The following is a 25,575-nucleotide window of genomic DNA, read 5'->3' on the forward strand; positions in this document are numbered from 1 at the left end:
GAGTTCGTCTGGTTGGCTGAGTGGTGGCTTGGTGGTTCAGTGTGGCTAAGAAGTGTGACGTTCATATTACAGACCTACCTAGGGTTCATCTCACGGTCAACAATGATTCTGAATTGTGTTATTAATACTGTTAAAGCAAAAGAGACGAATAACTCCGTGAAGAGAGCACCTGGCCTCACAGTCATAAGCGCACAAATCTATTTTTAGCTTTTTGAGCAAGGTTGCTCATAGCCTTGTACATCGTAATAGCTCTCGGGTGGTGAAACTGATACAACCCATGAAGTGTTAAGAGGACAAGAAACTCAAATTAGTGAAAAAATGTGCTTGGGAGTTAAACTACTCTGCAACTGTTAAACCACCACCAAGTAATATGTTCTAAGTAATACCAGACGGACCTTCGATTTTATCCAATTGGATACAGTTTTGGCTTTGATGAGGACGCAGATGTCTGAACACATCAATACCCAAAGAGACCAGCACAATCATCATTTTACCCATTTATGTTTGTTCTTCTGAGGTTGAAGACCAATCACAGTCCTGACACGATTTTGAAATAATATGTGGCTATTCAAGAAAACTGGCAAGTAAGTATTTCCATAAATTCAAATCCAAATCAAATATGTAAAAGCAAAAGCAAGTTAACGGATGCCCTAAAACTATTAGGAAGGTTATCTATGAGGTAAGGCATTCAAATATTATTCATAAAACCAAAGAGACAAATGAATGGTAATTCTCATTCTGCATGAAAACTGATCACGAGGAACACCCAACAGTCACTGGAGAAAACTGAGACTTCAGCTTGTCCATTCACAGTGTGACTGCATGAACTCTGAGTCCAACCTATAAATAACAGAAGGAATCTTACAGGTTATTTAGCTAGTTGGGGAAGGAAGTTCTGAACTCCTCTTTCTTGAGACTTGGGTTTGTTCAGAAGAAAAAAATAGTCTAACATGAGTTATATTTAAATTTACCAGAATTAGGGGGTCGAACTAAGTGGATTCGAAAGACACTTTGGAGTGTTCTTTTTTTCTTCCTCTTTGCTCTGAATGGCCTCCCTACTCGCCCATTAAACTATGACACGCAAATAAAAATAATCACTCTATAAGAATGTGAAATAACAGTGACGATCTAGGATGTGTGTTCACATCAGAATACAGGTTTGGCCAATCTGACAGATCTGTATTCAAATCAAGCTGAGCCCCTTATTAACTCTATAATGGCAACTCTACCTCGATCATCCTCTCAGATTCTAGGTATTTTCTGAAGACGGAGCCAAAAGGATTTGTCAATAGATGGGATATGAGGTATGAGAAAAAGGAAAGAGTGAAGAATGACTCCTACACTTTTGGCCTCAACGACTGAAAGGATGCCACCAAAGGAGACAGGGCAGACAGCAGATGGAGTGGACGGGGGAAGACGAGGAGTTGCATTTGGGGCAGGATGAGTTGAGGCATCCGAGTGCCGATTTCTAAAAGGCATTTGGACATGGGAGCAGGAGCGGAGAAGAGAGCTGGGCTGGAGAGATGAACAGGAGAGTTGGCATAGAGAAGGTGCTAAAAGCCATGATGGAGGTGGGTCACCAAGGGAGTGTGGAGAGAGGAGAAGACCAGGCTCAGTCCAACACCTGGAGGTCAAAGAGAAGAGCAGGAATCAGCAAAGAGAACTGAAAAGACGGATGACTGAGATGGGAGGACAACTGGGACACCAGGGCACCCTGAAACCACGGGAAATAAGTGTATGGAAAGAGGGGAAGATCAACCGTGCCGAACGCCCCTCGTGGTTTAGGCAGAGGAAGGACTCAGAACTGACCCCTGGATTTAAGAACCCCGAGGTCACTGAGCTCCTTGACAAGATCAGCTCTGATGACCAGCAAGGTCATTGAGAGTCTGAAGGGAGCGGGTGAAGGAACTGGACAACGAGCTTAAACAACTTGTAACGGTGTTTTGCTGCACAGAGGGCCAAAGAAAGTGGGCAGCAGCCAGCGGGAGAAGCAGCATAAAGAAAAAAATAGCGGTGTGTTTGGTGCTGATGGGAAGGGTGCAGCAGAGGTGAAAACGAACCCTCCAGGAATGGGGAGGAGACTTGCTGCAGGAATGAGCCGAGTAGGCAAGAGGGCTTGAGATCTTCTGCCTCAAGGCTGCACGGGGCCCGGGCTATTTCGGCTCAGGAACAAGGTGGAATGAGAATACACCAGAGTAATGCTGACAAACAGGTGGACACCACACTGGACCGTGCCCAAAGATTGCTAAAGATAATCAGTCGGCCTAATTCTACTGTTTCTCAAGGATGGGAAGGAAAGACCCCTCAACCAAAGAGATGAAACCAACTTGAACTTTAAATTTTCTAATTATCGAAACAATAAAAAAAGACAGCCTTTTCTCAATACAGGCTCTTCTGAGCCAGAAAAGAGAGAAGTACCTTTTGACACATTCCTGCCTTTTGCTGAGCAGGAAAGGCAGCTCTGGAGCAGGAGTAGATCAGGTCTAGAAGAGGAAGTTACAGAATCTGCAAGAAGCATATGTGCTTTGCTTGTGAAACTTTCAATCCCAGGACACTTAAAAGTTAATATCCTTGTCCTAATTCTCTTCATTAGTCACCGTCCACTTAATGCACCTCCAATCAATGACCTTGAAAAATATTTACTAAGAAAGAGCAATGATAATATGAATACGAATAACAATGTCTAACTTCATGGGATGATTTGGTGAGCACCAGGCTCTAACACATCCATCCCCACTTAATCAGCACAGAAGCCTTCTGAAGCACTATAACTAGTAGCCTATCTTCATAGACAAGGAAGTGACAGCAAAGAAAAGTTACATAATTTGCCCAGACGCAGGTGGCAGAGCTAGAATTTGAACCAAGAAATCAGCCCAAGACCATCAGCCTGAAGACAAAATCTGCTTAAATTCTTAAAACTCATTAGGGGAAAAAACATAAAACTACTCATCTCTTGAGTTAGCAAACTATTTCCACTTTGACTCAAGCATGCCAAGTAGATAATACAAGCTCTAGATAACTCCTGGAACTTGGTGATAATCACGAAGTGATCGCTGAGATGTCGTTACATAACAACCTTGCTTTTACAATAAGGAGGAAAAAAAAGAAAGAAGGCTGAAGCATACCTTATCTCAAATATCTCCTTAACTCAGATGCCAAAACGCTACTCACGCATTACCATAATTTTCCAATTTAGACGTTAACGGAAAATAAACGTAAGCCGATACACTGTATATTTACAAGAATCTCTGCGGCGATCACATTTTTTATTAATTTCATTTTCATTTGAATAAACAAGCTATTTTTAAGCCCAGCACCAAAAATTCACAGAAAGCAAAATCTGGGGCATGGCCTGCCCCCTCGACACCCACACCCAGAAGCTGCCCCCAACAAGGCCGTCCATCAAACACCCTCCGCTGTGCCAGTCAGGAGCTCTGCTCCCTGCTGGGAGCCCCCACCGGCTCCCCCCAAGCAGTGGAGGCCGCTGCCGCCCTACCCTAGCGCCCCCACTGCTCTGCCAGCCGACACCTCGCACTGCGCACATCGCGGAGGGCCGCCATATGCAATGACCAACCTGGCTTGACGGTGGAGAAGGTCAGTCTCCCTGCTTCAAGTGGAGCCACTCTATAGTTCAATCCTGGCTCCAGAGCTGAGACCACCTCCTTGCTTAGTTTTCTTCCCTGCCCTGCTTCCCTCGCTCCCCCTTTCCTGAGAGCAGTCCCCCAGTAAATCACTTCCAAAGCATCCCTGACTTGGGCTCTGCTCACTCCCCTTACCATCCAACCACCTTACCCCACAACTTGGCCCAAAGAATTCCAACCCGTTCTCTAAAATCCAGCTCAGACACCACCTCCGTGCAGGTACCCTTGGCCTTCAGGCAGAGGGACGCACTCCCTCCTCAGGGACCCCTGTCCTATCCCGCTGTGCCCTGTCATCGTGTCGGTGTCTCCCCCCAGGTGGTGTGCCTCCTGAAGGCAAGCCCTTGTATTTCACGTCTTTCCATTCTGAGCACTCAAATGGAGTCCACCGTGAGAACATCAGCAGGTAGACCCAGAGTGGAGGCAACGCTGAAGGAGAAATGAGCTGGGGGTTCAGCAAATCCACTTCAGGAAGAGAGAGAAAGGGCGAGAGGGGGATACAAGGCAGCCTGCAGATTCAAGAGAGTTGAGACACATCAACCAATTGCAATGTGTAGAAACGTCTCTGGACCTTGAATTAACAACAACAAAGTCATTTTTTAAGAAGGTATAAACTGCTTTGCATGTATGAGGTCATTGGTTCAATCCCTGCTACCTCCTGGGAAAAAAAAACCTACGACTTTTTACAACAGTTGGATGTATGAAAACTGACTGGATATTTGATGATGTTGCAGAATTAAGTATAATAATGCTACTGTAGTTACATATAAATATATTTATCGCCATATTGTGTCTGGGATTTGCTTTAAAAACACAGGACAGGGATAGGTGGGTTAGGAATCCAGAAGAAACAAGACTGCTGAAGGCAGATGGTGGGTACATAGGGATTCACTGGATTTGTCCTCTCTACTTGGGTCGATTTTCCAAAATAAAGGGTTTTAAAAGAAAAAGATGGTGCCCATGAAAGGGAGGGAGGAGGTGAAACTTCCAGCAGGTATCTGGATCAGATACTGCCACGTCAGCACACAACCTTAAGTTCCAACTCATATTTGCTTAATTATCCTTTAGAATATGATAAGGGGAAAAACAAGTCTCATTAGAGTAAAAAAAATGTAGGGAAGACTCAATAAATGTGTTCTGAAATAAAATGAACTTCAATACATTAGAATGAATTGATACTCCGTTCTTTCATGCAGCCATTAGAAAGGCAGGAAAAGCAAATAACCAAACTAGACCTGAGGAACATGGCTCCCGAAATGGTAAGTTTAGGCATCTGCTCTTCTGTAAGTTAATACAAACACAAGAGCTAATACTCATGGAAGGCTGTGTTTTACATGCATGACCTCAACTGACCCTCACAAAACCCCAATGAAGTTGAACCCATTATTATGCCCACTGCAGAGATGAGGAAACTATCCCGGCCGGACTCACACCAGGTCAGCTGAGCCCAAGCCTGAGAAGTTTCTAGATCCACCAGGCCAGCCGACCCCAAAGCCCAGGATTCCTTGGACTACTATGCGACGAGGCAGTGAACCACCTCAGTGTCCTAACTCACAGCTGTAGAGTTAACAAAGCGGCAGTGTGGGCAGGGGTCCCAGTGACGGCTGCGACCCTCTCTGGTATCACCGGCCACCCTTCCTGATAGGCGCAGCTTTGCGTTAAGCTCCGCTGGGGTCTCGTGAGCACAAATGCCAGGCTGGTTAACAGTTCTCCCAGGCTGTGTTCTTCCTAGGTCTTTAGCAACACAAGAACTACACTTATAAACTAAGCCATCTTTTTAGACTATCATGAAAAACATAGGAAAACTTACAACTGGCCATCTTTGAGGGTAGACAATCATGAGTAAAAACCACCATCTCGGAATTTCCTTTCATGTCAAATGATTAAACATATATTCTCAGCTGAAAATAAGCAGAAAGGAGGATGGTAAGGAATCTAAAAACTGAACTAAAGTGGTCAGACTCCTTCTCCTACACAGCATGCCACAACAATGTATCTGATTTGCCAAAGAGAGGAAACAGGACTCCAGCTCAGAGGAGGATTCCTTCCTCCAACTCTGCAACCAGAAGAAAACAAAAAAACAAACCACCCAGCCACCGGGGGCCCCAGGCCTGCAGCCCCGTGGCTCTGTTGAGACTGCCCAAGCACAGAGTAAACAAACACAGTTTCTTTTTTTAGCAAGCTTTTCCTGGCCACTCTGAAAGTTCCTCCTCACAAATTATTGCCTGCTTTCTTTTCGAATAGATTTTTGCTCAAAAGAGTCATAGAAAATTTGCCAGCACCAGGAAGATAAATACATAATTCCTTAAAGAAAACATATTTTATGAAATCATTTCGTATGCCCAAAGCATTATACGTAGTCAGAGAATAAATTAAGTCAACTAGGAAGAATGCTTAATTCCCACTGAAAATATCCTCAAAAGGATCACAGTGTAGAGTAAGAATATAGAATATTAGTTACTGAGGTTAATATAGTAAAATGTTCATTTTAAAAGCTCCAACTTGATTAAAATTTTGAAAATGAATTTCTTTGCCAAAATTAATACGATAAATTTAAACGGACGATGCAAGTTACATATTAAGCAGTGCAAAAGTTTCTCTCTCCAAAACTTAAATTCACAATATCCTTAACGGCTCCCCTGAACTCTACCCCAGAACAATAGCCTGGAAGCCCAAAAGCATATTAATTTGTATATTCTACTTCTTTGTCATGCAGTTTAGAGAGAAAATCGGGGGACGGAGTTCTAGACACTTTGGAGCCGGCTCACCCGCCGGGCACTGGAGCGGCGCTGTGCCAGGGCCCACAGGATTTTTAGGGGCTCACGAAAATGTTTTAATTTCCTTTAAAACCAGAAGGAAAAAAGAAAAGGCTCAGGTCAAAGCAACTTTTAATATAGAATGTTACCATATTAAGTCCTTCTGCCAACTCAGTCAACACTGTAATTTTTGTTATTTTTTTCTTTAATGAAGGGGTCCACCGAGGGACAAGGACCCAGGCCCATGAAAGCAGCTGGCCAGCGCTGCTCCCCGCCGCGTGTCCTTCCTGCCCCAGAGCTGCGCTGGAAGTTTCTGGATTATCCTTGCCAAGCATTAGCCGATGCAAGGTGCCCTGCTGGGCCAGGAGGGGGGTGGGGACCCACCAGCACCCACGCCACCGCTCCAGGGGTGCCGCATCTCAGCTCCTTCCCTGCAGTCTTTCCAGGCTGGGGCTGGGGTGCACAGGACGAACAGGCTGCCAGTGGGATTTTCGGGGGGCTTAAACCTCAGTGACTGGAGCCCCTGCAACAGCCGCTCTGCCTTGAGGATCTGGCTCCCTTTTTTCTATCTCCGATCCTCCTGAGAATGTGATGAAAATGCCTCGGCCACACATGCAGATGCCCCCCGAATTCTGCGTATGATTATTTCATTACTGGAAATTCATTTCCCTCACAAACGAGATTTTAAAAACTCATATAAATTTTTTTTCCCTCTCACTGTCATTTATTTTGAAAGACTTATTTTATTTATTTCTCTCCCATTCTCCGTGCCCCCGAATGTGTCCATTCGCTGCGTGTTCTTCTGTGTCCACTTGTATTCTTGTCAGCAGGACCGGGAATCTGTGTCTCTTTTTGTTGCGTCATCTTGCTGTGTCAGCTCTCCTCTCCATGTGTGTGACTCCACTCCTGGGCAGGCCGCACTTTCTCTCGCGCTGGGCCGCTCTCTCTATGGGGCGCACTCCTTGCGCGTGGGGCTCCCCCTACATGGGGGACACCCCTGCGTGGCACGGCACTCCTTGCACGCATCAGCACTGCACATGGGCCAGCTCCACACGGGTCAGTAGGCCGGGGGTTTGAACCCTGGACCTCCCATGTGGTAGGTGGATGCCCTAACCACTGGGTCAAATTCCCTTCCCCTCTCTCTCACTCTCATTTTAAAATTATCTGGCTGCTTCAGGAAACAAATTGAACAGAGAAATCAGAATGCAGATTCAACAGTCTTTGACAACCAACCAAACTCTGATGGGTAGTTTTTGTTCCGGGGTGGGGCTGGGGTGGCACTCCACTCTGCCAGGCTGGCCTGGGCACGGGTGCAGGATGCTCAAATACCCCGACCTCAACCAGCTATCGCCCCTCGTGCCATGCCCTGCACCCACACACCTGCGGACAAGGGCGGCACACGGCTGCCGTCACGTCCCGAGGCAGAGGGTTCCATCTGCATTTTGGTTCAGGGCTGCTAGGTCCCAAACAACCTTCCAAAGCGTTCAACAGCGTCTCCTGCAGAGAAAGGCTCTGTCTCTGCCTGCAGAGAGGCTGCCAGGCCAGGTCACTGCCGGAGCTCGGCCATGGCATCCTGGGTCATCTGCCTGCAGCATGGCAGCTGGACAATGGCCCTCCTCATCTGTCACCGTCCTGGCGACGGCAAGGCCACAGCCAACGGCACCCAAAGGCAGACTAGGCAAAGCGCCAGGGAGGGTCATTCTCGAGATGCATGCTCGCCCTCGCCCATCCCCTGGAAAGTCAGTAAACCTTGGGGGGGATGAAACGAACTTCAAAGCCTTCTCCCGTCAGCATCTCTTACCAAGGTTAAGTAGTGGAAATCAAGGCGCAGGGCTTGCCAAATCCAAGCACCAGTGGTCGGCACACCAGCTGTGGTTCAGGACTCCCGGCTGGCACGCGTGACTAAGCCAAGCAGGGTGGAGAGAGTGACGCTTTCCCACGGCACGAGGAACTTCTTCCCCCAAGCAGCAAAGCCAGAAGAGGCGCCCATGGGCCTCCGGATGCTCCTGCTCTCATGGGCACAGGGTCTACCCACCATCACCAGTGCTGCATGCGAAAGAATCCATTTCCCATTTCAAAGATGTCCCTGCAGGTGACAACCAGGTGGCTGCACGGAAGGGTGTCAACAACGCGCAGAGCTGACCTGCAGGGACCGACTGTGTCAAAATCCACTTGAAAGGAGTGGAAGAAAGCAAAAACAGACACCAGCTAGCTAAGTAAGTCATAAAATAGTAGAGAAACTATCAGCACCGTTGACTGTCAGGCACCATCTTGGAGAAGCTGGCCCAGTTCTCCACTTGGACACTCAGCCTCAAAAACAATCCCGGTCATTTCCCAGAGTCCAGCCCCACCGTGGTCCCTCCCGCTGGACGCGGCCCCCCCCTCGGTGTCTGCTAAGTCCCCAGCACTGCGCGCACCAAGCTTGGTTAGCAAGGGCCCTGGTGGCCAGTGGGCACAGAGGGCACATGTCCCCTCATCCAAGTGAAAGTGCAGATGTGCCAACGCACTTTGCCCTCTTTAGCCTCTTCCAGGACAAGAAGAGCCAGGTGCCTGTGAGCACTGGGCAGGACAAGCGTCCTGCAGAGCCTTCTGGGGGGAACTAAGCTCATCTCACAGCAGGAAGGCATCCAAAGGCCAGGCCACGCGTAGTATCATTTCACGCACACGATATGCAGCCAGAGCAAAACAGCATGGCAACCCCTCTACCGTAAAAAATAGTTATTTTCCACAGAAACAATTTTTAAAGCAACAGGAAATAAATCAATGGAAAAAAGATGTAATTCATGCATCCCAGCCTAAAAAACTGCCAGCCCAGTCTAAAGATGATTGAACTCTAAATTGAAAACTTAACAGAAAATAAATTCTTCATGAAAATACTATTTTTTGAAATGCCTGCCAATTGTCCTTCTCTGCCTTACCAATTTGCTCGTTCCTAACTTAAAACACCTGTCCATAAAAAATAAATAAAAAGAAAATAACAAAAAAATGAAAAAAGATAAGAAAATATTAAAGAAAAAACAGAAAAAAATGAAAAGAAAAAAATCACCTTTCCTCTACGAAACATGAATGATTCTTAATGAATAGATTTTGCTTTGTAATTTTAATTGAACAAATGTATGGCAAATGATGGGAAGAGACTCACAAAGATTCACAGAGGTTGAATCCTGGATCTTTGCAGGTTTCCTTCTAGGTCATTTTAGAATGGAAGTTAGAGAGAAAGTCATACTTGAAGTCAGATCATTTTGATTTGACTCAGCCTACGTGCCCTGCTAGAGAAACCAGGCATTTGTTTAATTTTAATAGGTGCAAATATCAGAATTGATAATCTTTTACAAAAGGCAGATGAAAGCCATTTTTCTTATAAAGGAAGAACTTGCTATAACGTCTTAAACTTTTCCAATTCCTTTTAAAAAAATGAACATTCTTTCATACCCACTAGAGTCTATGACCACAAAGGAGGAGAGTACCATAATTTACCAAGCTAGATCACCCCGGGGAAGAGGCAGGCAGTTTGCTCAGAGGGCAAACCCGGGCTGGAGACACCAATGAGCAGCTCACCAGTGGCAGGCAGGCTAACCGCACGGCGGCCATGCAGCCACAGCAGCCACGGAAGCCACGGCTGTGGAAACGCGTCTGGGTGAGGCGTGAGAGCAGAAGGGGAGGAGCCACGGGAGGGGAGGAGGACAGAACAGGAAAGGGTGGGGAGGGCACACACCAGCTCAGGGTTCAGCCACAAGCGAGCGGCAGCGAGGTGGACAGAGGTCACTGGGTCCTCTTCATTTTTGAGGACCCGAGCAGGTGGAAAGGGTAGTGGGGGTGCTACAAAGCACCTGAGGAGAAGTCAGAGATGCAGGAGGGGGAGGATGGGGTCTGAGGTTCAGGACAGTGGGGAGGAGGCAGCCCCTCTGAGACCCCCCGGGAGAGCGGGTTGACAGGGCTTGAGATAAGGGTTGGGGGGTTTCTTGAAGAAGCAGGGGTGAGACCACCGGCTAAGGATGGTGGGAGGAGCTGACAGGAAGGACAGCCACACATCTCCTCGCCAGAGAGGTTACGCAGGCTTGACGTGGAGCAGAGGAGGCAGGCCGTGACCTTGACGGTGGAGCTGTGACCTTGATGGTGGAGCAGAGGGGGCAGACTGTGACCTTGACAGTGGAGCTGTGACCTTGACAGTGGAGCAGAGGAGGCAGGCTGTGACCTTGATGGTGGAGCAGAGGAAGCAGGCCATGACCTTGACAGTGGAGCAGAGGCAGGCCATGACCTTGAGGTTGGAGCTATGACCTTGACAGTGGAGCACAGAAGGCAGGTCATGACCTTGACGGCAGAGCAGAAGAGGCAGGCCGTGACCTTGACAGTGGAGCAGAGGTGGCAGGCCGTATCCTTGATGGTGGAGGTGTGACCTTGATGGTGGAGCTGTGACCTTAACGGTGGAGCAGAAGAGGCAGGCCGTGACCCTGGCCTCAGCAGCACCAGCTCCACCTGGCCCACATGGCCTGTGAAAGGACCTTCCCAGCACAGTCGGTAGGGGGTGGCCCATGGTGGGGATGGTGTTCAGCTCTCAGGGAGTGGTGCCTTCCTTGTGTCCCCTGAAAGCACCAGGTGGCCTCCTGAATGGCCAGGCCAGAATCTGGCCCTTTCTTAGAAGAAACAGTCCTGACTTGATAAACAAATTCAGTGCCTAAAAGCCACTTTTCCAAACTTCAAGGACATACAGACACCCTGCCCTATTACAATAGCTGTGGAGCAGCTAATTTTTCTAAGTAACAGTGGAGCCAGAGACACCTGAACTGAGCATTAAGATTCAATTCCTGAGTTCAGCTTAGAGAGAGCTACATTTGAGCCACAAGGAGGCTCTCAGGAGGTAACTCTTAGGCAACATTTAATACTAGGCTAAGTTTCCATTTCAAGAGTAAAGGTTTATAAGCACAGTCATCAATATCAAGGGCCCATCAATGGACCATCCTCCTTCACTAGTCACTGCCCCTGTACTCAGGGGATTCTTGCTGTCCCATTAGAGAATGTGGCAGAGCTCCCCAGGATGGGAATTTCATTTTCTTTCAGTTTTGTGTGAATCTCCACCCACCGTGATAATGCCCCTTGAATACTTGAACACATCCATATGTCTCATATGTATGCCCATCACTGATATGTATCCCCCATCACTGATACTCTGCACATCTCTCTAAGTTGAACTCAGCACATAAATACATTACCTTCCCCCCAGCGTGGGACATGACCCCGAGGAATGAGCCTCCCTGGCACTGAAGGATTACTACCAAGCACCAACTAGCATGCATCAAGAAAAAGACCTTAACCAAAAAGGGTAAAAGGTAAAAGACAAATGTGTTTATATGGCTAAGAGACTTCAAAGTGAGTTGGGACTTCATTCCAGCAGTTACTCCTATGCACGTCTCAGCAGGAGCTCATTGACTGTCAAAGTAGATACTAGCCCAAATAGCAAGGCTCCTGAGGGCTCTGGAGACATCCAGACACTATAGTTAGGGCAGATAGCTCAGGAGTTTGGTGCCTTGCCACTGGGTCCTACTTTGGAATTTATGCTCCCCAGGGTGACAGAGCTGGACTCAGGTGTGGTTTCCCTACACATGGCTCTTCTGTCCTTCTATTTGAACCCATAGTTGGTGCTGGAGTTGGTAGGTGTACATCCAAGAGACTTAACTCTTTGGGCTGTCTGTGTTCCAGCTGGGTCCTGAATCTCAATGGACTAGCAACTCCTACTCTCCAGTTCATTGGTCTCACCCAGGACAACTAACAAGGGGGTGGTGATGGATAACTACCATACCAAGGAACCAAGAAAGTCCGCTTCCTGCAAGCAAGAGAGTCCCATCCATCAGCCCTAACAGATCACAGCCCCCTCTCAATTAGAGGTGGAGTGGACATCACCATCCCAGAATCCTCAGGATTGGGGAATGAACTATGGACTAAAGAGGACTTAACTGGTACTCTACTATAGACTTACTGTGATTCTAGCAATGGAAGAAATTACATCATTGATGTGGAAGCAGAGACCACTGGAGATTCTGATGGCAGGGAAGAGGGAAAAACAGTTGTAATACAGCGGCATTTTCGGGACTTGGGAATTGTCCTGAATGACATTGCAATGACAGATCCTTGCCCTTATATATCTTTCCATAACCTACAGAATTGGGTGGGAGAGCGTAAACTACAATGTAAACTTTAATCCACACTTGGTGATGCTCCAAAATGTGTTCATCAATTGCAATCAATGTACCACACTAATGAAGGAGGTTGTAAATGGGGGGAAACGTGGGTGGTATGGGGAGCAGGACATACGGGAATTCCCTATTTTTTTAATGTAACATTTATGTAGCCTAAGTAACTTAAAAAAAAAATAGTGTAATGCGGTGGCATTTCTGGGACATTGGAATTGTCCTGAATGATTCTGCAGTGAGGGCTACAGGTCATTATATATCTTGTCATAACTTACAAAAACGTGTGGGAGAGAGTTTAAACTGTAATGTAAACTATAGTCCATGCTTAGTGGCAACGCTCCAAATGTGCTCATCAACTGTAACAAATGGACTACACTAATGAAGGATGTTGTTAATGTGGGAAAGTGTGGGAGGGGTGGGAGTGGGGCATATGGGAATTCCCTACATTTTTTACGTAACATTTACGTAATCGAAGTACCTTTTAAAAAATAAAAAAAATAAAAAAATTCCTTTCACAACAGAAAAAAACCACTCTCTGGTTAACAGCTCGCCACCTCAAATGGCTGCTGCCCTAAGATGAACTTTGGATGATACTGGGTGACTGTTCTTTATGTCTTGCTAATTAAGTGGGTGAGAAATAAAGTGCTACCTTCCCAGTTTGCATGGATGAAACGTAGTAAGGTACCCGAGTTGCCTGGAGAGGGCAAGGGGCACTGGACAACACATCCGGAACCCTGGCTCCAAAGCTCCACCTGGCCAGCAGTTTGTGTCACTGTGTGTACTTTGTACCCCATTAGCTTCAATTTTCGCACCTATAAAACGAGCTACCAAGGATGCCTACCGCAGGATTATTTTGATAGTAGTGAGCTGACGTTGTTAAAAGTGCCTTACAATTATGTGAAAATGAGGCGTTTTTAGCATACATCTGAACTTTCCAGGTCTTTGGTTATGAAGTACTGTTACCACGATTTTATGTTTTCCTAACACCTTGCTTCAGGAGTTTTAAACTGCTTTCAAAACATTAGGATTATTATCCCGATGACATGAGTAAGTGAACATACAGCTTTATTTCAATAGAGAAAGAGGTGAACTGATTTTCTTAAAAGTCAATATAGAGGCGAGATATAAATGTCAGATCTCCTGTTTTCAATTTGATACTCCTTGTATTAGTCAGCCAAAGGGGTGCTGATGCAAAATACCAGAAATTGGTTGGTTTTTATAAAGGGTATTTATTTGGGGTAGGAGCTTACAGATACCAGGCCATAAAGCATAAGTTACTTCCCTCACCAAAGTCTATTTTCACGTGTTCGAGCAAGATGGCTGCTGATGGCTGTGAGGGTTCAGGCTTCCTGGGTTCCTCTCTTCCAGGGTCTTGCTTCTTCCTGGGCTCAGGGTTCCCTTCTTCCTGGACTGGCTTCTCTTTCCTCTGTGAGCTGACTTCCTGGGGCTCCAGCTTAAGGCTTCAGCATCAAACTCCAACATCAAAACCCCTCAACTCTGCCCTTCGCCATGCCTTTTATCTGTGAGTCCCCACCCACCAAGGGGTGGGGTCTCAGTGCCCTATCGAGGGGACCCAATTAAAGCCCTAATCATAACTCAATCACACCCAGGTACAGACCAGAGGACAAAGATAATCCAGTATCTATTTTTGGAATTCATAACCATATCAAACTGCTACACTCCTCTATGAGAAATGAAGAGATACGATGCAATTTGTCATTTTGTTATTTAAATTTTTTATTTTCCTTTCAAGTCTACAAAGATGCTAACCATAGGGAAATAACTGTGTTTAGATTACTCGTATTGACTTAGACTTCCTGAATTCTTGCCTGAATCTCTGCGATCGTCAGGGGAAAGTGAAGGCTATTATTCTCTTTAGCATGACGGTCACCACTCTTCACAAGAGAACCTTTCAAGACCCTGAGATGAAGACATCAACAGCTCTACCTGCAAGGGACAAAAGCTATCGGGCCGACTCGCCAGCTCACAGAGCCCAAAAGTAGTAAAAAGGACAGACTGGGGGAAAATGCACAGGTTCAAATTGAAAGGGTAAGTAAATCAAAGACAGAGCGAACCAAACTAAGCACATAAAATCTAACACGATATTCCAACAAGGCGGAAGAACTATTTAAAATTATGGACGGTAAGAGAGGAGAAAAAAAGAAAACGTGGCCTTTAAAAAAGGACAGAATTTTTGCTCAGGGGGGCGGGGGAGGAGCCAGTTTACGCATTCATTAGCATATTTATGGACACGGCACAGATCTTCTGCAAGGTAAAAAATCAACAGTAAAAGAGAAACTGAATCCTTCCGACGAACGGATCCGCCTGAGATGCTGGCAGTTTTTCCTTCCGGGGTCAGTCACACAAAGCCTACTTGCCCAGGTGCCCAAAAGACACAAGCAGCAGGGCAGGGGGGAGCGCCGTGGCAAGAGCGGGAAGGAGAATGGGCCGGAAGCCTTGGCGCTTCGCCCTTGCAGAGGCGTCTGCACTTGCAGGACCAGCTCCCCGACGGCCAGAGCCCGGGCCCCCGGTGTGCCCTCTGCAGAGCAGCCCGGGGAACGGGGGCTCCCCGCCACGCTCGGCGCCCTCATCTCGTGGTCTGCTCGGTCCAGGGTGGCAGAAGATGCCCTGCGGTGAGGGCAGACGCTGCGCCGCTCCGCTCACTGCGCGGAGCCTCCTGCCAGCCTCACGGGCACGTGCCAGCCTGGCCGGTCTCCTGCCCGTCTCCAGAGCCCAGGCGTCAACCACAAAAGCCGACGGGCCACTGGAATTGACGAGGACAACCATCGTCCCAACAGTGACAGGGGCGCTTCCTTGGTTGCCTCTCTCCTCCTCTCCACCACCTTCAAAGCAGAAGCTCCAACAGATGTGCCCCGTGTGCACTGGCACCTGCGCCCCCAGATACTGAGCCCCCAATCCCCACGGAACCCCCTCGGCTCACCACCACGTGCTATAAATAACAGCCGGTGACCGCTACTCGTTACTCACAGAGGTATGGTCAATGAAACTCTTAGCAGACACTCTACAGGGGGACACACAGCGTAGGTTGCTGCCAGCCGCTGGCCAGAACACTTTTGCCAAATGGTCGCCAGTGCGTGAGCTTGTTTTACGCGTGTCTGTTTAAAGACACTTATTTGATATACGCTGTTGATGCGAATGCCGAGCTCACAGCCCGCTGCACTGGAAGTCACGCCTGAACCGGGACGACCTAACAAGCACGCCTTCTCCAGAAGGCACCTGGTGACTTTCTTGTGTAGAGGAACTCTACAGATGTGCTTGGAGCCGCCTGAAACGGTGAAGTCACCAAGAAAAAGCACAGAAATGCACAACCACGGCACTAACTATACTGCAAAACAGACACACCTACCGTGCCGGAGCTGAACCAAGAAGGCAGAGCGCCACCGGGGGGACGCCGCCGCAAACACCCAGGTCAGGCCGCCCTGCGCAGGTCCGGTGGCCACGGAAGCACCCCGAGGCTGCTTTGGGGGTCACAATAACGTTAACAAGCTGGTAAATCCACAAACGGAGTTCGCCGATAACGGGGATCGACCCAGTACCATTTTCGGTGTGTCCTGGGGAGGAAAGCACGGGAGGCGCAGTTCTGGCGCACACTCCACGAAGCCGGTGTCCCCGGTGTCCCCAGGAGGGTGGCGCTGGGAGCTGCCTGCCTTTGTCTGGGGACAGGCGCTTCACCCTGCCCTGTCATTTCGGTGGCGTCTTTGAAGCCATGCTCCTCCTTGTTTTCCCGTGCTGGCAACGGATGGCTGTGACGACAGCAGATAAAGGCACTGCGGTGAGGCTACTGCCAAAGAGGGGGCCCTTTGCACCTGCTTCTAAGGAGGGAGCCGGCAGGACAGGACTTGGCGCACCTCTCCCGTTGGCTTCACTTCCGTGCTCCCCGGCCGCTCCGGAGAGCGTTCCTAAATGATTATTCTTTGAGACAAAAGGGTTATTTCACTAGCTCAAAATACTTTTTCAACAATGCCCCATGGGGCAAGAAGACCTGGCTAAAGAGGCTCTAGGAAAGGAAACCTCTGAGTCCCCGCTTGGCAAGCATCACAGAGTACTGAATTTTCACAAAACCTCCAGCAGAGAAGGTTAAAGTTCATTTCTGCCATGCTTTCTCTGTCTGGAAAATATTAAAGATCTTTTCTTAAAAACGGGTCACAGCCCAGTGAGGAGGGCACACTATCCGCCACGCCTGCCCGGCTCCAGGACGACAGGCTCTGGCCCCTCGCCTGTCCTGCCAGATCACTCCCCGCGATGCCTCGAGGGCAAGGGCACACAAGCATCTCCGCTGGAAGATTCGCCCGTGTTACGTGGAGAAAAACACTCAACTCAGAGAATGAACAGGAGTAACGACAATCTCCAAACAGAGTAACCAAGCAGGGGGGAAAGAGAGCCCACACCCAGCAAGAGGACTAGGAGGACAAAGCAGCCGAAAACGTCGCGTCGCTGCTTGGCCCCTGGTAAAACGTATGTCACGGGTGCTTTGGGATGCCCGTGTTCACACGTCCTGACCACGGGGTCTGGGCGGTGAGGAAAACGCAGCAGACTCCCTCCAAGGTCAGCACGCTCCCCCCAAGGTCAGCAGACTCCCCCCAAGGTCAGCACGCTCCTCCCAAGGTCAGCACGCTCCCCCCAAGGTCAGAACGCTCCGCCCAAGGTGAATAGACTCCTCTCAAGGTCAGCACTCTCCCCTCAAGGTCAGCAGACTCCCTTCAAGGTCAGCAGACTCCCCCCAAGGTCAGCACACTCCCCTCAAGGTCAGCAGACTCCCCCAAGGTCAGCAGACTCCCCTCAAGGTCAGCACACTCCCCAACCACCGACCACCTGAAAGGAGGCGTGGCGCCTCACCAGGTGGGCTCTCCTCCCCTGGCATCAAGTGCCCTTCAAATGGGCTCTGCCCGGCAAAGGCTGATTTATAAGCTTTTGGGGTTTTAGTACGTACTATATGTTGCCAACCTGAGCACAAAGTAAGATGGTTAAAGAAAATGCGAGGACGCACTTCAGGGAAGTTGGAAACATCCAACTGCCTCTCTCTACAAATAGCGTTTGTGCCTCAGTAAAATTAGTTCTTTCTAGAAAAAAAAAAAACTCTTCCTGGGAAAGTTCTTCCTCAAATGCTGCAGAGTGGCATCAGGTCTTTTCTCTTGAAAGGGATAGAAAAGAGTCTAGGGGTGGGAGGAAATCGTAGCTGCACGTAGACGATTAATCCAGGTAGGTTACACCTCCAGATCGTCAGCTCTAGGTCTTTCTTATAATTGCCACAAGCAGTTGCTTTACCTAAACCAAAAATATGTTCTTAAGTGACAAGGCTTACCACACGGGTAGACTGTCATCTTCACAGATAAAATCTGTTTTTCCAAATTTGATTAACCACGGCCAGTGACTAAAGACTTTTTGTTCCCCTGCTCAGTTTCTCATGCCCCACCCCCACCGGCAGAAAAAGGGGGGCTGGAAGCCCCGAAAGGAAAGCTCCACGGAGCAGTGGAGGTCGATCCCAGCCAGACCCCCAGCCACGGGGCCCCTGCCTGTTTGTCACGGGCGGGATTTCAGAGCTGTTTGTTCCGTCCCCTCTAACACAGCTGGACGGGCCAGTCGAGGCCCCAAATATCAGAAGGGTTTCAAAGAGTGTCTTAACCCTGGCTGACCTTAAAATCCCCCAGGGCGCTTTCAAAAACCCGGGGCCTCTACCTTAACGGTGCCAGCGTGGGGTCCGAGCCTTGGGACGTTTTACAGCCCTGGCCCTCTGGGTGTGCTCGGACGGGCCATCTACAGACCTGCTCTCGTCCCTCCCAGCCTCCCGCTCCACCCGAGAGCATCTCGACGAGACGGGACAAACGCCCCTGGATATCGCTATTTGGTGGCGATCAAACCAGCCCGTGCTGCCTGGAGACCTGCACATCCGGTTTCTGGTTAACGGCTTTGGAGCCCAAACAGCTCTGTCTGGAAAACCGCTGGCAGAGAACGCGTCTCCACCAACGAGCGGCTCGCGAAGCTCCCGCGTGGGCAGCCCACCAACAGCCAACCTTCTGCAGCACCCGAAGGCACGGAAACGCCCCAACTACACCGCTCACACTAGAAACCCAGTGACGGCGACACCAGGGCAGCGACGGCGCCGACGCCCAGGACCCTTCCCTACCTGCGCCGCTCTCGCCACGCGCACCCGAGCAGAGGTCCTTTCCACCTAGACAGGCCCACGTTGGGTGCTCCCCCAGCTCCACTCCGCTCCCCACCGCTCAGCTCGGGGTGCTGCCTCTCAGGCTCCCCCAGGAGCCCCCTTGGGGCAGCTGATGTGGTTCAGGCAGCTGAGCTGTGCTCCCTGGCACCTTCAGAAAACAAAACAGGCAAACGAAAAAACCAACTGGGGGCAGCCAATGCAACTCAGCGGTTGAGTGCCTGCCTCCCACATACGAGGTCCTGGGTTCAATCCCCGGGCCCAGTACCTAAAAAAAAAACAAAACAAAACAAAAGCCTTTCATGCCTTGATCAAAGGGCAATGGCAAACTGTGGAAGCCATTGCTTTAAATAGCTCAGCGTGAAATAGCCAGTAAGCAGGAGGATCTCATTAATTTTCCCCATTTAATTGTTGGAATCAACCTTACTTGTTGAAGTAGTATATACCTCCTGGAAAATTGTAAGTATGCAGCTCAGTGGAGTTTTTTTGTTTTTTTTTAAGATTTTATTTTATTTATTTCTCTCCTCCCCCAGCTGTCTGCTCTCTGTGTCCATCCGCTGTGTGTTCCCCTGCGTCTGCTTGTATTCTCACCAGGCGGCTCCAGAAACCGATCCTGGGACCTTCCGGAGTGGGAGAGAGGTGCTCAATCACTAGTGCCACCTCAGCTCCCTGTTCTGCTATGTCTCTTATTGTCTCTCCTCTGTGTCTCTTTGTTGCGTCATCTTGCTGCGCGAGCTCTCCACATCGGCCAGCATTCCTATGCAGGGCGGCATTCCCGCGTGGGCCAGCGCTCTGTGTGGGCCAGCTTGCCCTCACCAGGAGGCCCTCCCTGGGCATCAAACCCTGGACCCCCTACATGGCAGACGGGAGCCCAACTGCTTGAGCCACATCCGCTTCCCCTCAGTGGGTTTTTATAAAGTGAACTCACCCTGGGGACCCCCACCCCGATCCAGCAGACACACGCTAGTGGTCCCAGGAAGCCCACTGCTTCCTTCAGCTCATTAGCCCCAAGGGTGACCATCATTCTGACTTCTATCACAAGTCGGGTTTGCCTGGTTGTGAACTTGATGTAAATGAGTCACAGGCCTCCTTCCCTCAAGTTCGAGAGGCTTGTGTGAGGCGTGCAGCAGCCACCGGCTGTCTTTTAATTTTAGGTGACGGGCATCGGGCTTGACGCTTTATAGTTAATGCTGCTGTGAGCAGTTTTGTACCTATCTTTTGATGGGCATATGTAGCAACTTCTGTGGGAAACAGACCTGGTAAGAAAGATAGTGTGCTATGGGCACCGAGATAAAGAAAGAGACTGATGTAACAAAACAGACACCAGAACAGACGCGCAAATGCAGGATGACAAAGGGACCCAGGCAGCACAGGAAGGGGGAAAGAGGGAGTTCTCAAGAAACGGTGCTGAGTTAACTAATCGGATATTTATATGGGAAAGAAGCTTGACTCCTACCTCAGTCCCTACACAAAATTTAATTCCAGATGGACTGTAGATCTAAATGGGAAAAGTCAGACAGTAAAAGTTCTAGAAGTTAAGTAAGTGAGCATCTTCGTGATCTGTGAGGTAAACAAGGATTTCTTAAACAGGACACAAGAACGATGACCATAAAAAGAAAGGCTGATGAACTGGGCTTCGTTAAAATTAAGAAAGGCTATTAATTCAATGACACCCTTGAAGAGAGTGGAAAGGCAAGCCACATACCGGGAAGATTATCCGCGAAACCTCTATCACACAAAAGACATACAGAGAATTGCAAATCAGGAAGATAGGTAAAAACAGCCCAATATTTAAAACGGACAGGCACTTTATAGAAGCGCATATCCGAATGGCTGAGAAAACTTATGAAATGGTGCTTAAAATCATTAGTCATCAGGGAAATGCAATCTAAAAACCACAGCAAGGTACCACTACAGAACCTTCACAGTGGCGACAACAAACCAAACACTGACAGTGCCAACTCTTGGCCAGCATTTAGAGCAACTAAATCTCCCAAACCCAGTGGGTGTATAAACTGATGGATCCAGCTCGGAAAATCATTTAATAAAGTCTGCTGAGGTTGAACATGCACACATCTTTTAACAGCGATTCCACTCTAAAATTATTTTTAACGCACAGAAAAGGATTTATGGAACTATATAGAAACTACAGAAAGCTCTGAAAGAGCTTACGGACCTCTTTCAAAAAACTCCAGTTTGGAAAAACTCCAAAGATCAAGACATCCCAACACTTGACATTTCATTAGGAAATCTATGAACCCTCCTGTCAAAACATCTCAATAATTCTACTGGCATTTAATATCATCTCTTAGCATGGACTGCTCGAAGCAAAAATCGAAGCGACTTGCTTTATTTCCTGCAAGAATAAACATTAAACCTTATTAGCTCTTTGAAAAACTACATCTACTATATTCCCCTTAGAAAGACGATGAAAAATAAAAGGGGCTGGCAACCATATGGAGAGAGTCAGATGGCTTGTGATTTTAATGGTAGCTGCGAAAAGAGGTCACCCATCCCTCTACGGCCACTAATTGGTCAAAAGCAACAGAAGCTTCGTCAGCAAGGCTCGTCAACAGCAGCTCATGCCTTCCTCGGCATTTTCAATCGCAGGAGCAGACACCTGCTTCCCAGCAGCCTCCGGAGGACGGGCAGGACTTCTCTCCACCTACCACTAAGTTATCTGGATTGATCTCGCTCTTCACTATTCCTGAGCCAAGTCTTCAGTGTATCTGCAGGCACAAGTGTATCTTATGTACATCGGCAGCTATCTATAGCAAAAACAAATTCTCAGAAATAGCTCTCTGAAAGACCACATCTTGTTCTATTAATACAACTGCAGTATTACATAACAATTTTTTTTCCCAATTCTGTTATGCTAATATGCAAATAAGTGAACTCAACCATAGCTGGAAGCTAAATGTACTAATCACTATGGCCCTGTGTATCTCTAACTACAGAAGCATTGTACACCATCATCTCTTTCAGTTCTAAAACTCCCATGGCGCTACATTAGTAATCACTTTTAAACCCAGCTGCTTGGTTTCTGGGGTGCTAATATCCTGTCCCTTCCCATCAGTGTACTTAACATACTCTAAGAAGATACCTGAGTTCTGATTTCATAGTAAGATGCATAATTCTAGAATTACACAGCGATTTCAGACCAATAATAAGGACAAGTACTGTCACAGAAGAAGCCCACCCGCAAAATAAAACGTGGATAAAGGTAAATCAACTTTTTGTTAAAAAATAAACAAAAACATAAAACATTCCCCAAGGAAAGGTTCTTAAGAAGATACAATCAGAGCTGAGAGTAAAAGGGCCAAGTCCCGCTTTGTGGTTTGGACAGACAGCTATAACATGGGACACTTGACCGTGGCCGCGGTTTGATGTCACTTAGGTCCACCTTCATCTCATCCTAACATCTGGCCACGAAAGGTCAAACGTTCCAAAGCAGAAAGCAGTTTTCTGTTGTAGGAGTGGCCAACATTGGTAAGATCAAGGAGGCAGAATGCCTTGGACACGCAGGGAAAAAAAGGGAAAAGTGTAAGAGACATTTCCAAAGATGGCGTGGAGAAAGAGTGCCGGAGCAATTAAACGCGTGACTTCCGACGCAGGCAGACCTGGTCTGACCACGGCTTCACCTCTCGCCAGCTCCTGACCGTGCTTGGAAACCCCAAGCCTGGTGTGATGCTTGCACCTCTGCGGATGACCAAGCGCTCTCTGGAGAGGGTGCTCAGGACTGTGCCAGATGATGCGTACAAAACAAGGGGTGCACGGTCCACACTCAGAAAACGACGTGATTGTGCTGCCATTTCTTAATTTTCCTCCTTGCCCAATTCTTGCATTGCAACAAAAGGACCATTTCTAACACTACATGACAAAACCCACTAAGGGCTCAGGACTCCCTGAGCTCTACGACTCTGCAGTCAGATTCTGGAGTCCTTACGTATTTTCATTTTGTTATTCATTCAACCGTCTCTTCTGACAACCCAGTATTAATTATTCTAAAAAGCTTAAGTCATCTAGTTTCCTAAAAATAAACAAAAACTAAGCAAAAACTATAGAAACCAAACATCAGAAAAAAAGATTAAATGCCTTCATAAGCAGTATTTCCCTCTCTCTCTCACCATGCTTTTTAAAGCTTTGATAGCAGTATATAAAACAGAAAAAAAATTTCCAGGGCCTACTCTTATTTCAGAGGTACAAAAGGGACAGATCACTTACATTAACATCTTGCAGGGCAACTCTGGAAATAACCAAGTCCCTGGACCCAACTTTAAATGAAGGTATTTCCTTGACAGTTTCCAAAATTACCTATGCGAATTAATTTCTTCTTTGAAATTTATTTCGAAGCCCACTGAGTTTTATATTCCAACCAAAACCAGAGTCGAATCTAAACAACATCTTCACCAAACGCCTAAAATAAGTTGTGTCATTCATGTCCACTTACTCATCCATTCACACATTTACTGAACAGATATATATATTTAAATACACGCTTTCTGCAAGACATGAAACGAGGTGCTTTCATGAAGTCAGCTTGAATGAGCAGAAGGAAACGGGGCTGCCTGGAAATGCAGGCCCTGTGGGCTGGAGGCAGAGAAAGAAGCCATTCCTTCTAACCGGGGGCGATTCCTTCAGGAAGGACCTGAATCGTGAGTAAGGAGGAGGAAAACATTCCAAGCTGGGAAAAGCACAGCTGAGCTGAGCTGCAGCGGGCAGTCTCACCCGGCCGCAGCACGGGTGGTGGCAAAGGGACCGTAAAACGCAGATTCTAGTAGGTGACTGGATTATTTACCGTCCAAACCAGGACGCTGTGAGAATGAAAGGAAGGGCTACGACTACTTCTGAAAGGCCACGTGGACACAGGGGAACTGGACTTGATGGAGATCACGTTCAAATCCTCTGCACGCAGCTCGGCTACTCACCTGTGGGCACCGTTGTGCTGAAGCATCACATTTAGAAACCCACCGAGGGAAGCGGGCTTGGCTCAGTGGTTAGGGCGTCCGCCTACCACATGGAGGGTCCAGGGTTCAAACCCAGGGCCTCCTGACCCGTGTGGAGCTGGCCCATGCGCAGTGCTGATGCGCGCAAGGAGTGCCGTGCCTCGCAGGGGTGTCCCCCCCGTAGGGGAGCCCCACGCGCAAGGAGTGCACCCCGTAAGGAGAGCCGCCCAGCGCGAAAGACAGTGCAGCCTGCCCAGGAATGGCACCGCACACACGGAGAGCTGACACAACAAGATGACGCAACAAAAAGAAACACAGATTCCCAGTGCCACTGACGAATGCAAGCGGACAGAGAAGAGAAGAACACACAGCAGGTGGACATGGAGAGCAGACAATGGGGGAAGGGGAGAGAAATAAATAAAATAAAATAAATCTTAAAAAAAAAAAGAAACGCACCGAGACGATCCTTGCCAAGCTGTGAAGGTCCACGAGGGTGAGCAGAGCAGCGCTGGGAGCTCCAGCTGAAAAAGAGAGCTGGAGGGGCTGCCATCTCAGGGGGCCTCTAGAGAGACGGCACACCAGGGAAACCAGCACTAGAGGAGGCCCGGCGCGTGCCCACACGCGGCGCTGTTTACACGCCGTCTTCCCACGGGGTTTACCTAGAGATGGGGGGCTGGACGCGCAGCGCTTAAGCGCCGTGCCCACAGCGTCCCAGAGAGGAGGAGCAGGGCCGTGGGCGCGGGGCGCGGGTGCCCGCTCCAGACCCTGCATGTCCCCTCTGCATCACTCCTCCTGAGGAATCCAGACGTGCCACGCGCAGGCACGTGCAGCCCACCCACCCAGGCTGCAGCCCACCCACCCCAGCTGCAGCCCAGAGACCCCAGGGTGCAGCCCGCAGACCCCAGGGTACAGCCCACCCATCAGGGTGCAGCCCACAGACCCCAGGGTGCAGCCCACCCATCAGAGTGCAGCCCACAGACCCCAGGCTGCAGCCCGCAGACCCCAGGGTACAGCCCACCCATCAGAGTGCAGCCCACAGACCCCAGGGTACAGCCCACCCATCAGAGTGCAGCCCACAGACCCCAGGCTGCAGCCCGCAGATCCCAGGGTACAGCCCACCCATCAGAGTGCAGCCCACAGACCCCAGGGTGCAGCCCGCAGACCCCAGGGTACAGCCCACCCATCAGAGTGCAGCCCACAGACCCCAGGGTGCAGCCCGCAGACCCCAGGGTACAGCCCACCCATCAGAGTGCAGCCCACAGACCCCAGGGTACAGCCCACCCATCAGAGTGCAGCCCACAGACCCCAGGGTACAGCCCACCCATCAGAGTGCAGCCCACAGACCCCAGGCTGCAGCCCGCAGATCCCAGGGTACAGCCCACCCATCAGAGTGCAGCCCACAGACCCCAGGGTGCAGCCCGCAGACCCCAGGGTACAGCCCACCCATCAGAGTGCAGCCCACAGACCCCAGGGTGCAGCCCGCAGACCCCAGGGTACAGCCCACCCATCAGAGTGCAGCCCACAGACCCCAGGGTACAGCCCACCCATCAGAGTGCAGCCTGCAGACCCCAGGGTGCAACCCACCCATTCAGGGTACAGCCCATCCCAGGGTGCAGCCCTCCCACCCAGGCTGCAGCCTACCCACCCCAGGCTGTAGCCCACTGACCCCAGGGTGCAGCCCGCAGACCCCAGGGTACAGCCCACCCATCAGAGTGCAGCCCACAGACCCCAGGGTGCAGCCTGCAGACCCCAGGGTACAGCCCACCCATCAGAGTGCAGCCCACAGACCCCAGGGTACAGCCCACCCATCAGAGTGCAGCCCACAGACCCCAGGGTGCAGCCCGCAGACCCCAGGGTACAGCCCAC

At 49.3% G+C, this 25,575-nt stretch overlaps 1 protein-coding gene across 1 annotated transcript in view; it reads right to left on the bottom strand.

Annotated features, from left to right (window-relative positions):
* PLCL2 (phospholipase C like 2) overlaps positions 1-25,575 on the bottom strand; it is a 197,623-nt gene that overhangs the window by 157,183 nt on the left and 14,865 nt on the right. The gene's annotated exons all lie outside the window — the stretch shown is intronic.

This window comes from Dasypus novemcinctus, chromosome 31, assembly GCF_030445035.2.
Source record: "Dasypus novemcinctus isolate mDasNov1 chromosome 31, mDasNov1.1.hap2, whole genome shotgun sequence".
Classification (NCBI taxonomy): Eukaryota; Metazoa; Chordata; class Mammalia; order Cingulata; family Dasypodidae; genus Dasypus; species Dasypus novemcinctus.